Here is a 13,926-nt window from a genome sequence, read left to right on the forward strand (position 1 = left end):
CAAATTAGCTCATAGGCCCATCCCCAAATATGCTAAAGCTATGTCTGTGTGTTGAAGATGTCAGTCCTCTGAGGCTGGAACTCAACAACTGCTAACACACCATGGGGGTGCCTGCCACTGACAACAGTGCTGCAAAAGGAAATCTCTTCCTGTGTCCTTCACCAGCACCTTTAGGGGTGAAGGAATGAAGAGCCAGTACTAGAAGAACATCTGGAGCCCCTTCTCCCCCTGTTCCCAATTCCCCACTACCTTCTATGGAAGATTTACTCCCTCACCTGAACCCCCACACCACCTAGGAGAGACACCCCCACCCCTAAGAATCACACCCAGTATTGCCAACCCTAGGTGTTCAAAAGACATGAGTCAGCCACCAAGTCATAACTTTGGCTTTAAAAAAATATATAGTTTTTAAAGTTTAGTGATTTATTATATGCCAGGTTATTTTTGTTTGCCCCCTGTTTCTAAGCCCTTGGAATGCAAACTGGTCACATTTTCCAGTTTTTCTCCCATCTCATGAAGACTAGAAACACTTTTAAAATGAAAGTTCAAGTTCTCAACTAAAGCAATGGACTCCAGGAGCTGGGGCTTTAATGCCAAATATCACGAGAAGCACAACAAAATTGAGAATGGGCCACGTTGCACACCCCCTTGACACAGGAGTGGTGGAAGCTCCCTGAAAGTAAGTGTGTGTGTGTGTGGGGGGGTGAAACACTGGGATTCAGCATTTCACAAGAATATTCCTTGTCAAAGGATATTAAACAGCTTATCATGGCCCAATACAAAAGGTAATCTGCTGGAGTTTTAGGAAACCAAAATGGAGGCTTAAAGATTAAAATAGTTTAAAGGTGAGAGGAATGAAAACCTTCCAGCCCTTTAATTAATTCATTTTGAAGTGCTCCAAGAAAAAATTAAACATCTGAGGACCATACTTTAATATGTTCTGCTTAGGATATTACTTGATCTTGCCTAGAAGGATTTATTAGTATTAACAAGGGCCTCCACCCCACCCCTTCTTCTGAGGTCCCACCCCCTGCTCCTCTCCACTTCCAGTTGCTCACCCTTACGGCTCCCCTCCCACTTTTAAAAGTGATGGGGCCCTTTGGCTGCCTCTCTTCCGGCGCTCCTGACCTGACACCACCATTATCAGCACATGTCCCACACACTGCTACCACCATCGCTGTAGATGTGAGGAACAGCTGTCAGGCAGGGGAATCACAGAATTTCCATGAGTGATGGGAAAGGGGATATACAGTTAGTTGAATAGAGTAGAAGGACTGATGGATTTGGGTACAAGGGAGGATTTATTTTTAAGGGGAGGAGAACTAGTGGAATTAGCATGGGGGGGGGGGGAGAAAGGAAAGTATTAAATTAGAGGATGCCTTGGGGGCAAGAGTATCTTACTGAGGTAGTAAAATATTGAGGGAATTGAGGGAGCCCCTTAATATGTTAAAAAAGGTCTAGAATTATTTACATAACTGCATCTGTTACTGCTGGAAATGCCTACTGGGTATTACAGCTATTAGGCTAGAATGATTGTGCACTTTATGATAAAATAAACATCCTCGACTTTCTCATAAGAATGAGAAAAAAAAACATTCTTCTCTGAACACAAGCCTTCAACAGTTATTTATCCCTCTACTATGTGCCATTTTACAGCCACTAAACCCCAAGTGATTGGCTTTACATAATAGCGAATGTCCCGTTGCTTGGCTTAAACTAGAGATGGATCTGGCTCTCTCAATGCCTGCAGTGCATTGTGTACATGTCTTTATCTTACTCATTTACCAATGCATAAATCCAATAACCCTCAGCATAACCTGGAGTATCCTTCAGCATATCAAAATGATCAGAAAATCAAACCCACACAGTTCTCTCCCTTCCATCTGGAATACCCATCAAATTTTGTTTAAAGCATGAATGTACTTGATGAATGAATGGATTTATTTAGATCAGAAACTTACCACAGAATAATCATGGTTTCCACTATAGCATACCATGCACCATGTTCACAGGATGCATGTTAACCGCAACTACATTATACCCCTTAAAAACATGAGAACAGCTATGTAGAATAAAATAAACTTCTCCTCTGAGCATTTGATCCACAAGGTGTTGTATACTCTCTTCAGCACTGACGCAGCAAAGCAAGTAAGTGTGTGCTTAATGTTATGACATGACAATTAGTGTAATCAGAGCTAGTATGAGCCAAATGGTGGAGCAATGGCCTGCCCTCTACTCCGGGTTCCAGCTCACAGATCATCTAATCAGCAGACAAAGTCTATTCCCTCCTAGACCTTGCTGCCACTTTTCCTATGTCTTTTCTACCTGGCTGGCTTCTCCCCACCTCTAGGTTTGCCAGTATCCCAACTCCCAGAGAGTAGGCATAGGCTACCTGTGGTCACCAAACCCATCTCCCAGCAAATGACTGCAGACTGAGTCCCTCTCTTCTACTAGCAGCTTCCTGCCTTTATAAAGCCAGCCCAGCTGAGTCCTCCTCAGTTGGGCCCCCTCATTCAATGAGGGAACAACCTGATTCCCTTCAGCTGTGGTCTGTCTGATTAATTGGCCCACTTCATCACCTACATTAACTCTTTCAGGGCAAGTGTGGAGGTGAACACACCATCATAATCTGTTTGAGATGCTTGCTCATCCCGCTTGGTCCACAACACTTTCCTATGAATTTTTTCCCCTTGGGATGCAGGCTGCAAAAAGGTTCTGCAACTTTGACTTAAAGTAATTCCAAGCCTCCTCCTCATTCAGATCCTTAAATTCTTCAATCCTGTCCACATCCCTAATTCCCTTAATTTTTTAAAGTTTGCCCTTCACTTCTATGTCAGAAATATGATGATTTTATTTTTAGTTACAAGTAACATATCTCTATTGTACAGTACTCTCATCATTCCATAATTAATATGTTTTAAATTCTGTCCAGACCAGTATTTATAAGTTCTTATTAAAAGAGAATAAAGACAAAATAGAAAAGAAATAAAGAAAAAGAGATTTATACTAGTAATAACTGTATGAACGGAATTTAATACAGCAGATGGAAGGGTAGCGTGTGGGCAAGTCTTTGGTATTTGTAAAGCAGCATACCTCTGCTACTAATGATGTTAATAGTCTGATTTATTTCAGTTGCTAAAATAGAGAATCTTAGTAAGTTAAGTCAAATGAGTAGGCTCTTTCTCTTCCAGCTGAATAGGACCAAACCCCCACCACCTCCAACCCTGCGATAAGCCCATTTAGTATACAAAATGAATTAAACACAAGATTTTGAGTATAATTGAAGGCTAATGCTAAACATAAAACTGTAAAAATGGTGCCATCATTACAGCATGAAGAAATGGGTGAGAAATACATCAGAAATCAAAGATAGTTTTTTTAAAAAAAACCTTTCAAAAATTATTTTATAACAAATGAACAAGAAACCTAAGGTACAGCTAGAGCTGTCAATGTGACTCTCATGTTCAATGTTATCCCAGGGGATGCAATGAGGTAAGATTAGCTGTACTTTATGGTGAACATGGGCAGAATCTATTATCTGAAACATCCATGAATAAAGAAAGAAAAGAGGTTGATAGACTCGGAAGACAGGTAAGCTGATGTGCTCTGAAACAGTCTTGTGCCTCTGATGCCTTTCCTGTTATTATTCTCTTCTTTCTTGATCTTACACCAGGGAAGCACAATTTTGGTCCCAGTGTTTTGTGACATAGTGTCATTACCCTCATTTCTCCATTCCTTGCTCCTAGAATGTTTAAGGATTAAAAGAAAGACCGACCCACAGCATCAATTCCCCAATATATATTACGTGCTAAACTGCATTTTATGCACAACCTTGTTTCACTGGCCCAGGAGACACCATGGGGTGCACTGCACACTGTGTGGAGAAGTAATTTGCTAGAGCCTATTTGAGGGTGAAGCTTACTTCCTTGACACAGAGCCAGCAGCCCCTGTACTTCCCTCAGATCTGGGAAGCCCTACTATGGCCCTTACTCCCTGTATGGATGAGTTAGGCCCAGTCACAATCTAGCCCTATAAACACAGCACTTGGCTGTATCACTCATCCCACAAAACATAATGGCTGTTGTTTTGATTATCATTTCTCACAGGTCCAAATTAGAAAAATTCCCTGGTGCAGTTTGACATGCTCATGTTTTCAACATCTAAAAGAGGGGAATTGAGTTGCTCAAGATCAAACAATGAATCAGCTGCAGATTGATGATCAGAATCCAGGGGTCTTCATTTCCAGTGTCTTGTTATATTCATTAAGCAACACTCTCTCACTGTGTTTAAGGCACAAAACATCTCTTATGGGCACACCATGGATTCAGAGCCAGATGTTCAAAAGTATGTGAAACTCAGATAGATATGCACAAACCCTAGGTTGCATGCATCAGTGTACAAATGTACACTCACTCTGGAGTTTGTCTGAACAAAGTGCAAATGGAAAATATGGCCCTAGTTTTATTTGATTCTAGGGCACTGGTTCTCAAACTTTTTTTTTCGTGGACAGCTTGAAAATTGTGGAGGGTCTTGGTGGACCACTTAATGATCTTTCCAAATGTAGTTTGTACTACTAGCTAACTATTATAAAGCGCTTTGGATAAAAGCGCTATATAAAAAAACCCTTAATAATAATTAAAAAATTTTTGTTCTACAAATAAAAGCACACAACTCATATTTTAATATCAGTAGTCTTACCTATCTAATGTGATGGATGAGCCTCTCTCCCCCACCATGGCAGCCCCCGAGCTGGGACTGGGAAAGAGGGGGGTCTCTCCCTGGCAGCCGCAGCCCTGGAGCTGGGGAAAGTCGCCTCTTTCTCTGGCCACCACAGCCCTGCACGTCCCAAATTCCCCCCACCCCCTCTTCTGAACCCACTGCACCCTCCCATTTACCCTTACATGTGGCGTCTTCTCCAGGGTCCAGGCACCTAATTAGTGGAGCCACGCCTGTGCAGCTCCACTAATTGGGTGGTGACCCTTCATTCTCTTCTGTGAGGCTGCCCAGGCATGCACCTTAGAGGGAACTATCCGTGGACCACCTGAATGGAGCTCACAGACCACCGGTGGTCCATGGACCATAGTTTAAGAACCTCTGTTCTAAGGAACTCAGTTTTTGCCATATTCTCAGTGAATAAAAACACACATCTTCTCTTTCATATTCCCTTGCTTACGAGGTACCTTTGCTACCTTGGTTTAATACACAGTGCCTTATAGAAGCAAAATCACCCCATGCTAAGCTAAGCTACCTACATTATAAAATTACTGAATTATTAACATATGATGAAAATTCTGCCTTGAGAATGCAAACCGTGCTTTTTCCTCCTTAAATTTTGTTGAGCATCTGCAGTCTGATGTCAGAAAACAACGTATCTCCTTGTGTGGCGACAACTATACATAAACCAGTAATAAAGGAAGGATTGGGTTTAGGCACAAGCAAAGCAAGATGCAGTTTGGAGCAAGGGCATGCAAAATGGTAAGTCCTTCAATGTGCATGTAATTAAAGATGAAATATACAAGTCTGAAGGAACTGATGTGCTGTAGGACAATGTATGTTGGCACAAGTCTTTACTTAAATGAGTTCTTGTAAGGAAAGCTAATCTGAAGTATTAAGAGACAAAAACCAGGAGACAGTTTACCAGTGCTCTGGATATAAGGCAGGGAATCAAATGGGCCCCTGTTTATTGAGATCTCAACACATGTAAAACAACATAGTTCCATTGACTTCAATGGAGCAATGCTGTTTTACACCAGCTGAGACTCTCAATGTGGACATTTTTATTTATTACAAATAAATAAATCCAAACCTATCCTGTCATTTGATGGTAATAAAATCTAAATATGTTGGCTGTTCAGTGGCCTCTGTGGAATGAGCTAGTGGCCTTGATTCATTACTAGCAGACAAGTGTTCAGTCCACATCACAAAACCTGCAGTAACTCTCAGCTTTGTGGGCACTATCTGTGTCAGCACAGAGACCAAGAATTGGGTGGACAAGGAGACTAAACCATTTCATCAGAGAAATAGCCTCCTCCAGATCAGTTTTGAGGCAATTTAGTGAGGCAGTGGGATTAAGCAACGCTATCATTGTGCATATTTCTCCAGTACCATGTAAAAAGTGCTATTCCTCTCAGTGCTAGATTCCCACTCTCACCCATGCCTTTAATTATTTACTCATTTCCCTTTCTATTCATCAAATAAAATAACCACTACACTAAAGTTCTTCTATTTTTCCAGGTTGCTCTTTACAAGAATTGTTGCTACAGTACCTACAATTTCTTCTAGTACCTCTACCCTTCTGTGTGATGAACTTCCCTGTTCCTCTTTTGGAGCTCCCCTTCTGGTTCTCTATTTTCTGATGTGTATATACCCTCTGACCAGCACATGCCAGGTAGTATCTGGTAAAAGAGAGGCACTTGCTGACAAGGAGTTTATGTAGGGCTCTTTGTGCGGCAATGGCAGCCAAACTAACTAGGAAAACCTAGAGCAAAATTAAGATCTCCATGGCAAATGCAGAAGAAAACCAGAGTATTTTTTAAAAGAGGAGAAATACTATAGAAAGGTTGAGAAGGCTGCATTATTACTACTATTGATGCTAATTGATATTAGTATTAGGAGTTATGTACTGTAAGTATTGACCAAATAGGGCAGTGCTGCCCAGGGATGGGAACATAGAAAGGCGATGGTCTAAACTAGAGGGTTACAAACTTCATTGCTTATGTTAGCTGAGCTGTACTCCTAGTGAGAGAGAGCAGCATATTAAGCTGTGATATGTGTAGACAGCAGCATGGGAGGGTCCAGAGTGATCCCTTTCCCTACAGCACCAAATGGGCATTCTGGGGGCCAGATTTTTTCTTACTTACACTAATAGAAATCAGGCTTTTCTGATTTTCCAATTTTTCATCAAAATCAGTAAGATTATACCCATTATTGCCTAGAAAACTCCTTGAAATTTTGGAATTGATTGGACGTGGCCTTCAAAAGTTACCATGTTACAAACAGACAGACGGACAGAGAAATACAATCAGCTGAGTGTAAGGACTCGCCTTGCTCGGCAAACTAGGCATCCATCATTTCTGAGTGCTTTTGTTAATTAATTTTTAGTTTGCTCGGCTGGGGCTAAAGGAGGAGAGGAACGGTGCCAGTTCTTCCCCTTTTTTCTCCAGCTGTGTATGAGCCAGGTGTCTCATTGTTTGGTGAAAACACATATAGCTGAACCTCACTGTTGCGTAAGTTACATGGACAGGTTTTCATGGCGTTTTAGCCTACTTGAGAGAGAATGGGCCCTAAGTGCCCTGCATATCCCATCATTAAAATATTACTTGGCAGTCATGTGAATGCTTCATGAACTTCCATATGCTACATTTACTCCATTGTAATTAAACATTAATTGATGGAAACTTTACTTGATTTTGGCCATCTTCCCAATTGAAATAGTTTATTGCAATATGCAAGTTTGTTTTCTCTGATGCTCTTCTAAGCCTGACAGTTTCTGCATATCATCAATGGGGGAATACAGGTTCATACATATCAGGTGGCCTGCACCACCAGGCTCTGTTCTAGGAGATGTTTGAGGGGATGCTTTGGTGGTTGTCTTTCCAGTGCAATATATGGAGAGCAGAATTATGGTGATGCAGAGGGAGACATCCTGAGGAGGTGCATACCCCTCAACATGAGATTTCCTCTACCTTAACCATGCCTCCCGCCCTTGAGATACAGAGGAAGACTCATTTAATCATCCCAGATCTATAACTGCGGAAAGTAGGGTTGTCTTCCATGGCCGTGTTGCTTTACCCTTGCTGAAGAGAAATGGCAGGCATTATGCTTCCCCATACGCAAAAGAAGCACTCTTTCGTCTCAGTGGCTTTTATTTCAAATTAAAGAAAGAAAGAAAGAAAGAATATAAAGTCTGAGAGAGAAATTATAGTTGTTCACTCTTTCAGTTCTGCATCTCTGCACCAGGTGTGTAGATTTCTGTAGGTATAGATTTTAAATCAGTTCAGCTCTTAATAAGGGCAGTTTAAAAAAACCACAAAACTATTCTCCATACTCTTTAATTCCAGAAAGGAAGCCTTTCCTGGTCTACCTCCTGAAAACTAGGTTCCTTTCAGAAATAAATGCCCCCACAATGGAGGAGAAAATTGGAAAAGCCTCACTCAGCCTGATTCACCCTCCCTACAATAAGAGGGGCTCTCTTGGACTCAGTGTAAATCAGGAGGAACTCCAGTGTAGACAAGGCAGACAACAGCAGTGGTGGCCACGGCTGGTGACAGTAAAACTCATGAGGTCAGATCCAAGCTCTATAATTTAGATTCAAACAAATGACTTTTGGAGTGTGGTTAGGGATGAGAACACCAATAAGCTCCAACCACAGTGTACATCTGCTCTAGCTGAGACAATAACAATAACTCTGGCTTGAGCAGAGCCAGGGGGTGTGACTCAGACCCACAGAGTATAGCTAGCAATAGCTATGTGAAAAAGAGTTTCACAAAGCTTAAAATTTTAGTCAAAAATGTTAAAATCACAATTAAAGGAGGCAGATGAGGGTTGAACTTTTACTGTAATTTTATGCACGATAACCAGTTTTGATTATAACTTTATAACAAAAGACATACTCTTAAAAAACAGTGCTAAGATCCTTTGAAAGAACACTATTTCCTTAGCATCACCCTGTTTAAAAAGTCACTGAGACCATAAGTTGTCCAGAAGGAATTGAAGATTTATGAAATATACTGTAGAAAATAAAAAAGGGCCTACGCTGAACAGTGTGAACCTGGCATGGAGCCAGACCTGTAAAAAATGTCTTGTCAGGTTTGCACCTGGGTCCCACCATTCCAGGAAGCACATTCAGATTTTGTTTTCTAGAAGACATGTCATACCTAATGGGTCTCAAGGTTCTTCCCAAAGACTGGAGGCCATGAGCTGTATGCTTTGGATTCAGGAACCAACCTTGCAACAAGATTTTAAGAAAAAAGTCTCTTCATAATGCAACAGTCTTTAAGACAGGAGCAAACACTCATAGTGAACTGGGGACCAGTGACCATGGCTGATGGCCTCACACCAGGCATTGTGTGAATCCGTGTGAATCCACAAATCTCTAGGGAAGCCTCACAGGCAATGCTAGGTAGGGTCAGGACGTGCACCTATTTGTGCGTTGATGGACAGTTTGAGAGTATGGCATGCTGGGGTGCTTCTGTCCATCCTGGCAACATGGTCGAAGAGCATGCAACAACGCTTTTGATTACAGTGAGCAACTGAAGATAGGCCAGATCTTTGTGAGACTGTGACATTTCACCCTAAGGCAAACCACTTTATGCTTAGGATTTGGCGCTGACAGCACATACAGAATTCCTCTAGCCACTCCAAGTCTGCCTGGAAGAGGTCTAGGTTTCTGATCCATATAGCAGTACTTCTTACATACACACAGGGCCAAACTGAAGTCATAATTTGGTTTCTGCTGCAGAGGTTGGTTTTGATGAATTTTTTGACTGAATTTTTGTAAATGGTCAAAACATTTTATTTTGTCATTTTCTAAATGACAAATTTAATTTTTTCCACTGTGAAATAACTTTTTGATGTGAAATGTAACTTAATTATACTAAGAAAAATGGCTGAAGACAAAACTAAACTTTTGGGGGGATTTTCGGTTTCTGAAAAATGTTCAAGATTTTGACTTTCAGCCCTGATTTAAGACGACAATTTTTTTCAAAATCTCTCAGACTTTCACAGGACAGGAATATCGTTTCCCTCCCAGTTCTATTAGAAAATACAACAGCCCTGTAAAAACACAGGAGCATGGCTGGTCTTCTTCCTCTTGCATTGTATAATTTGAAAGATGCTGCAATTTGCAGTTGGTATGGTTACATTTTTAATGACAACAGGATTAGCTCCTCAGAGCTCCTCAATTGGCTCCCATGACAGGGTGTCCAGTTTCCTCAGTGGCCCCTGGAGAGGACCATGCAACCCTGCCACATCCCCACCCAATAGTTTCTCTAGGAGCCGCAGAGAGGGCATGTCTACATTGTGATAAAAAAAACAGGGGCACCAAGCCTCAGAGCCTGGGTCAGCTGGCTTGGGCTGTGGGACTAAAAATAGCAGTGTAGACATTTGGACTTGAGCTGGAGCCCAGGCTCTGAGACTCTCTCCTCTTGCAGGGTCTCAGGGCCCTAGCTCTTGCTTGACCCAAATGTCTATACTGCAATTTTATAGCTCTGCAGCCCAAGGCCACGAGCTCAAGTCAGCTGACTTGGACCAGCTGCAGCTGTGCCGTGGGTCTTTTATTGCAGTGTAGACCTACCCAGTGTGACCTTATTTTTAGGGGTGGGGGGAGGATGGCTACATCCCAGCAAGGTTCAGCATCAGCTCACTGATGCAATTCCAGCTGAGAGGTATTTAAATTCAGCGCTATAAAGAGGGACTGGGTCACTTCCATGGGAGAGGGAAACAAGGCTCTTGCTAACCAGAAGCAAGAAGTGCTAGTGGGAAAACTGAAGAGTGAGCTCTTCACTTGCGTTCTGTGGTTTGGAATTTAGTGGCTGTAATGTACCATGGCAGTAATGCAGCACCCACAGACTTTTGTCAAGTGTGTGAAGATCTTCTACAACTACTCAAAAACACAGAGAGGTTTTTGTGTCTAAACCTGACTCTCCTGTGATGTGTCCTTCTAACAGTCTAGACTCTCCCTGGTCTTGGCACAGGTACGCATCTCTTAGGGCCAGATTTCCAAAGGTACTAAACATGCAGATAGGTGCCTACAGGGCCGGCTCTAGGTTTTTTGCCACCCCAAGCAAAAAATTTGCTGCCCAAGTTCTGAGAGCGCAACTGCCCAAGGTTAAAAAAAAAAAAAAGGATGGCTGGAATGCCGCCCCTGGAATTGTGCCACCCCAAGGGTGCCTAGTTTCAAAGTGCCTAAGCTGGTTAGGTGATTAACACCCAATGATTTCAAGGACATGGACACCTAACCTGCTTAGGTGCTTCAAGAAATCCCTGTAGGTGCCTATCTGCATCTTTAGGCACCTAAATACTTTTGAAAATCTGGCCCTTAGTGCTAAAGTTTTGTTGCTCTGCCCTGGAATTTATACACACAACTCTTGATATTATTAATAATGCAGATGGATGATTTTTTTCCCCAAACATGGCTTTTTCATCAAAATAGAAATAGCCATTTTCAACAAAATGTTTTTCATTGAAAAAACTGAAAACGGAAGATTTTTTTGGTGGCTGAAAACTGAAAAAAATTAGCTGACAACCAATGCCCCCTCCCCCCCAGCCTTTTTTTTTTTTTGGCTGCCAAAACCCAAAACATTTTGACCTGACCCCCAGACTTTTTTTAAAAAAAGAACACCCAAACACCTCCAAAGAAAAATTACAACACATTAATAAAGTTAGCTCACAATGCCCCTATGAATTAGGCTAGTAGTATTATGCCCATGAAAAGAGAGGTATTGTGTGATTAAATCCCTTATTTTCAAAAGAGGCCACTGATTCTAACTGTCTGTTTTCAGGTGCCCAGCTTGACACAGCTAGGGCCTGATTTTCAGAAATGTCTGCCATTACAAGACAAGTCAGTGGGAGTTGTGGAAGCTCCGACATAGGACTGAAAACCAGCACTTCGAAAGTTGCATAAAGAGTGAGGCTGATGGGGCTTGCCTGTTAGGGTCCTCACTACATTCAAGTCCTTTAGAAAAGTTATTTGACAGTTTGGATGCTCATCTCAATCCCTACTGCAGTTCCAAATTACAGTCCCAAACTACCTGTCACATTAGAAATCCTGAAAGAAAATCCTTCATTCTTTAAGGTCACATTCCCTGGTTTCATTTGTGAGAGCATCATTTTTGGAACAGGGGTTGCATTATTTTAAGACTTCTACTAGCAGAGGAGCTTTCAGTTGTGTTCATTTCACACTTCATTTGTGATAGAGAAGATATTTTCTTTTCTGAGTTAGCTTCTAGTAAATAGGTCAAGAATTCAGAAATCAGTTAAAAAATGGTAGTATCTGTTTCCCTTAACAGTTGGAATACTGAGCACTTTTCCTTGCTTTGTGATGTATGTTTTACTTTAAGGTACGTTACTTTGTTGCCACAGTAAAATGCTCCCATCCTGAAATGTTATTATATTTGTTTTCTTTTAGGCTACACCTGTCACAAACAGTCAGTATCCCAAGTCACTTCCTGTAGATGTGTTTTAAATAGTGTTGCAAACACCTTAAAACTTCAGTTTCAATCTGTGGGGATGAATCTTCAAATGTCTTTGCTAAATACAGAATGCAGAAGCAAATCAGCTATTCACAGTCAACTATGGGGCTGCTAGGGCTGAGTGAAGTTGGGGAAAAACTTCAGAAAATTCTTTCTCTGATTTGTTTTTTGAGTCCTGTCCCTCTCTGAAGCTCCCCCTATATTCCTAGCGGTGTGCTGAGGCCATAAGCCCTGTCCCTTGTTACCCTTATCCTCCCAAAGGATGATTTGTCAATAGCTCTGCAAGTTTCATTTCTTGTCCCTTTCCCCAATTTTTCCTTCACAACAGATGATTTGGCTGACTTCAGTGAAGTCACACCAACATTGAATATAGCCCAATATGTTCAGTAACATCTATTACTTATTATTAGGGCTGTCAAACAATTAAAAAAAATAATCGCAATTGTGCAATTAATCGCGCTGTTAAATGAGAATAAAATACCATTTAAATATTTGATGTTTTCTACATTTTCAAATTTATCGATTTCAATTATAACACAGAATGCAAAATGTGCAGTGCTCACTTTATATTTATTTTTTATTGCAAATATTTGCACTGTAAAAAAACAAAAGTAATATTTTTCAATTCCCCCATTACAAGTACTGTAGTGAAATCTCTTTATCATGAAAGTTGAACTTACAAATGTAGAATTATGTACAAAAAACCTGCATTCAAAAATAAAACAATGTCAAACTTTAGAGCCTACACGTCCACTCAGTCCTACTTCTTGTTCAGCCAATTGCTCAGACAAACAAGTTTGTTTACATTTGCAGGAGATAATGCTGCCTGCTTTTTGTTTACAATATCACTGAAAGTGAGAACAGGCATTCACATGGCACTGTTGTAGCCGGCATTGCAAGATATTTACATGCCAGATGCGCTAAAGATTAATATGTCTCTTTATGCTTCAGCCACTATTCCAGGGGACATGCGTCCATGCTGATGATGAGTTCTGCTTGATAATGATTCAAAACCGTTCAGACCAATGCATGTTCATTTTCATTATCTGAGTCAGATGCCACCTGCAGAAGGTTGATTTTCTTTTTTGGTGGTTGGGTTCTGTAGTTTCCGCATCAGAGTGTTGCTCTTTTAAGACATCTGAAAACATGCTCCACACCTTGTCCTTCTCAGATTTTGGAAGGCACTTTAGATTCTTAATCCTTTGGTCGAGTGCTGTATCTATCCTTAGAAATCTCATATTGGTACCTTCTTTGCATTTTGTCAGATCTGCAGTGAAAGTGTTCTTTAAATGAACGAAAAGTCCTGGGTCATCATCTGAGACTGCTATAACATGAAATATATGGCAGAATGCAGGTAAAACAGAGCAGGGGACGTACAATTCTCCCCCAAGGAGTTCAGTCACTAATTTAATTAACACATTATTTTTTTAATGGGTGTCATCAGCATGGAATCATGTCCTCTGGAATGGCGACCAAAGCATGAAGAGGCATATGAATGTTTAGAATATCTGGCACGTAAATATCTTGCAATGCCGACTACAAAAGTGCCATGAGAACACCTGTTCTCACTTTCAGGTGACATTGTAAATAAGAAGCGAACAGCATTATCTCCTGCAAATGTAAACAAACTTGTTTATCTTAGAGGTTGGCTCAACAACAAGTAGGCCTGAGTGGACTTGTAGGCTCTAAAGTTTTTGGTTTTGAGTGGTTATGGAACAAAACCAAAATAAATCTA

The 13,926-nt window shown here is 41.1% G+C and overlaps 1 long non-coding RNA gene across 3 annotated transcripts in view; it reads right to left on the reverse strand.

The window, feature by feature from the left end:
* The window catches only part of LOC144270449 (uncharacterized), a 73,826-nt gene that overhangs the window by 43,578 nt on the left and 16,322 nt on the right, over window positions 1-13,926 (reverse strand). The window lies entirely within an intron of this gene.

The sequence above is a fragment of the Eretmochelys imbricata genome, chromosome 9, assembly GCF_965152235.1.
Source record: "Eretmochelys imbricata isolate rEreImb1 chromosome 9, rEreImb1.hap1, whole genome shotgun sequence".
In the NCBI taxonomy this organism is placed as follows: Eukaryota; Metazoa; Chordata; order Testudines; family Cheloniidae; genus Eretmochelys; species Eretmochelys imbricata.